Raw genomic sequence first — 4,500 nt, forward strand, 5'->3', positions numbered from 1 at the left:
ATACCACTTGTAGGATCGAAAGTATGCCTAGAGGGGGGTGATTAGACTACTTGACCAAATAAAAATCTAGCCTTTTCCCAATTTTAGTTCTTGGCAGATTTTAGCAACTTTGGACAAGTCAAGCAATCTTAACACAATTCAAGCAAGCATGCAAAGAGTATATGAGCAGCGGAAAGTAAAGCATGCAACTTGCAAGAATGTAAAGGGAAGGGTTTGGAGGATTCAAACGCAATTGGAGACACGGATGTTTTTGTCGTGGTTCCGATAGGTGGTGCTATCGTACATCCACGTTGATGGAGACTTCAACCCACGAAGGGTAACGTTTGCGCGAGTCCATGGAGGGCTCCACCCACGAAGGGTCCATGAAGAAGCAACCTTGTCTATCCCACCATGGCCATCGCCCACGAAGGACTTGCCTCACTAGCGGTAGATCTTCACGAAGTAGGAGATCTCCTTGCCCTTACAAACTCCTTGGTTCAACTCCACAATCTTGTCGGAGGCTCCCAAGTGACACCTAGCCAATCTAGGAGACACCACTCTCCAAGAAGTAACAAATGGTGTGTTGATGATGAACTCCTTGCTCTTGTGCTTCAAATGATAGTCTCCCCAACACTCAACTCTCTCTCACAGGATTTGGATTTGGTGGAAAGAAGATTTGAGTGGAAAGCAACCTGGGGAAGGCTAGAGATCAAGATTCATATGGTAGGAATTGAATATCTTGGTCTCAACACAAGTGTAGGTGGTTCTCTCTCAGAAAAAGTAAGTTGGAAGTGTAGGTTCGTTTTGATGGCTCTCTCCACGAATGAAGAGGTGGTGGAGGGGTATATATAGCCTCCACACAAAATCTAACCGTTACACATAACTTCCCAAACTCGATGGGACCGAATGGTTAAACTCGGTCGGACCGATTTAGAAAAGCTAGTGACCGTTAGGGTTTTCGGTGGGACCGACATGTAACTCGGTAGGACCGATATGAGTAGGGTTAGGGCATAATGTAATCTCGGTGAGATAGATTACACAAACTCGGTAAGACCAATTTTGGTAATAAATTAACCAGAGAGTTGGTCAGGTAAACTCGGTGGGACCGATCGCTCATTTCGGTGAGACCGAAACATTGCGAAGGGAAAACAAAGAGTTTACATTGCAATCTCGGTGGGACCGATCGCTCATCTCGGTGAGACCGAAATGTTACAAAGGGAAACAGAGAGATTACAACCCCATCTCGGTGAGACTGAGATCCCTATCGGTGAGACCGATTTGCCTAGGGTTTGTGGCAGTGGCTATGCCATTTAAAACTCGGTGGCGCCGGATAGGAAGAATCGGTGGGGCCGAGTTTGACTTTTGGTTTAGGTCATATGTGTATGTGAGAAAGTAGTTGAGGGTTTTGGAGCATATCACTAAGCATTTTGAGCAAGAACCTCATTAAGCAACACCTCATCCCTCCATGATAGTATTGGCTTTTCCTATAGACTCAATGTGATCTTGGATCACTAAAATGGAAAATGTAGAGTCTTGAGCTTTGAGCTTGAGCCAATCCTTTGTCCTTAGCATTTTGAGGGGTCCACTTTTCTCATCCATGCCATGCCAATAATTGAGCTTTCCTGAGATATTAATCTTGAAATAGCATTAGCTCAATGAGCTATATGTTGTTAGGAATTACCAAAACCACCTAGGGATAGTTGCACTTTCACCCCTCCCCTAGGGAACCCTAGGGCGCCTCCTCCACCCCCTTCCCCCTATATATAGTGAGGGAGAGAGAGGGCAGCCGCACCCTTCCGCTGGCGCAGCCCCTCCCCCTCTCCTACGCCTCCTCCTCCGTAGCGCTTGGCAAAGCCTTGTCGGAGAACCACAAGCTCCATCACCACCACGCTGTCGTGCTGTCGGAGTTCTCCCTCAAATTCTCCTCTCCCCTTACTGGATCAAGAAGGAGGAGACGTCCCCGGGCTGTACGTATGTTGAACACAGAGGCGCCGTTGTTCGACGCTTAGATCGGAATCGACCGCGATCTGAATCACTGCGTGTATGACTCCACCAACCGCGTTCTTGTAACGCTTCCGCATTGCGATCTTAAAGGGTATGAAGATACACCTCCCTCTCTCTCATTGCTAGTATCTCCTGGATTGATCTTGGTGACACGTAGGAAAATTTTGAATTATTGCTACGTTCCCCAACAGTGGCATCATTAGCTAGGTCTATGCGTAGATTCTATGCACGAGTAGAACACAAAGTAGTTGTGGGTGATGATTTGTTCAATTTTCTTACCGTTACTAGTATTATCTTGATCTGGCAGCATTGTGGGATGAAGTGGCCCAGACCGACCTTACATGTACGCTTACGTGAGACTGGTTCCACCGGCTGACATGCACTTGATGCATAAGGTGGCTGGCGGGTGTCTGTCTCTCCCACTTTAGTCGGATCATATTCGATGAAAAGGGTCCTTATGAAGGGTAATTAGCAATTGGCATATCACCGTTGTGGTTTTGCGTAGGTAAGAAACGTTCTTGCTAGAAACCCATAGCATGCACGTAAAACATGCAACACCAATTAGAGGACGTCTAACTTGTTTTTGCAGGGTATGCTATGTGATGTGATATGGCCACAAGGATGTGATGAATGATATATGTGATGTATGAGATTGATCATGTTCTTGTAATAGGAATCACGACTTACATGTCGATAAGTATGACAACCGACAGGAGCCATGGGAGTTGTCTTAATTTTTTTATGACCTGCGTGTCAATGAAAATGCCATGTAATTAATTTACTTTATTGCTAACCGTTAGCCATAGTAGTAGAAGTAATAGTTGGCGAGACAACTTCATGAAGACACGATGATGGAGATCATGATGATGGAGATCATGGTGTCATGCCGGTGACGATGGTGTTCATGCTGTGCCTCGAAGATGGAGATCAAAGGCGTAATATGATATTGGCCATATCATGTCACTTTATGATTTACATGTGATGTTTGTCATGTTTACATATTATTTGCTTAGAATGACGGTACCATAAATAAGATGATCCCTCACTAAAATTTCAAGAAAGTGTTCCCCCTAACTATGCACCGTTGCGAAGGTTCGTTGTTTTGAAGCACCACGTGATGATCGGGTGTGATAGATTCTAACATTCGAATACAACAGGTGTAAGCCAGATTTACACATGCAAAACACTTAGGTTGACTTGACTAGCCTAGCATGTAAAGACATGGCCTCGGAACACAAGAGACCGAAAGGTCGAACATGAGTCAAATAGTATGTACGATCAACATATGGAGATGTTCACCGTTGATGACTAGTCCGTCTCACATGATGATCGGACACGGCCTAGTCGATTCGGATCATGTATCACTTAGATGACTAGAGGGGTGTCTATCTGAGTGGGAGTTCATTGAATAATCTGATTAGATGAACTTAATTATCATGAACATAGTCTAAATTGTCTTTGTAAATTATGTTGTGGATTAATAGCTTTCGCTTTAGCTCTTTGTTTTAATACGTTCCTAGAGAAAGACTAAGTTGAAAGATATTATAAGCAATTGTGCGGACTAGGGCCGTAGTATGAGGATTGTCCTCACTGCTACACAGAAGGCTTCTATCCTTGATGCACTGCTCGGTGTGCCAACCCCTCTGGCGTTGTCTGTGGATGTTGTGAACATCTGGTAGACACGTATAGAGAGAAAGGCGCTTTCCCATCTTCTTAACCTGAAATGAAGGGGTACCCCCGGGAAGAGATCCAGTGGAGACAGCTGGGCCTGTAGCTCAGAGGATTAGAGCACGTGGCTACGAACCACGGTGTCGGGGGTTCGAATCCCTCCTCGCCCACAGCCTTCTGATGACTACCTGATAGTTTAGTGCGCCATGCTTTATGGCTTAGAGTCGGGGCTCCAAAAGCGTTTTGAATGCCATAGAACATATGAGATGTTCGAAGAGCTGAAATTGGTATTTCAGGCTCATGCCCGTGTTGAGAGGTTGAGACCACTGACAAGACCTTTGCCTACAAGATGGAGGAGAATAGCTCAGCAAGTGAGCATGTGCTAGAATGTCTGGGTACTTCAATCACTTGAATCAAGTGGGAGTTAATCTTCTAGATAAGAGAGTGATTGACAAAATTTCTCCAGTCGCTATCACCAAGCTACTAGAGTTTCGTGATGAACTATAACATGCAAGGGAAGATAATCCCGGAGCTGTTCGTCGTGCTTAAGGCCCTAAAGGTAGAAATCAAGAAGGAGCATCAAGTGTTGATGGTAAATAAGAGCACTGGTTTCAAAGAAGGGCAAGGGCAAGAAGGGAAACTTCTTGAATGGAAAGCCAGTTGCCGCTCTAGTGAAGAAACCCAAGAACCCAAACCCGAGACAAAGTGCTTCTATTAGGGGAACGGTCACTGGTAGCAGAACTGCCTCAAATACTTGGTAGATAAGAAGGCTGTCAACTTCAACAAAAGTATATTTGATATATGTGTGTTATTTATGTGTACCTTACTAGTACTCCTAGTAGCACCTGG

General features: G+C 45.0%; 1 non-coding gene across 1 annotated transcript; it reads left to right on the forward strand.

The window, feature by feature from the left end:
- The first annotated feature begins 3,747 nt into the window (after positions 1–3,747).
- On the forward strand, positions 3,748–3,821 carry TRNAR-ACG. Its single transcript has one exon. It is a non-coding gene; the product is annotated as a tRNA-Arg (tRNA).
- The last annotated feature ends 679 nt before the right edge of the window (positions 3,822–4,500 follow it).

This window comes from Triticum urartu, chromosome 3, assembly GCF_003073215.2.
Source record: "Triticum urartu cultivar G1812 chromosome 3, Tu2.1, whole genome shotgun sequence".
NCBI classification, from domain to species: domain Eukaryota; kingdom Viridiplantae; phylum Streptophyta; class Magnoliopsida; order Poales; family Poaceae; genus Triticum; species Triticum urartu.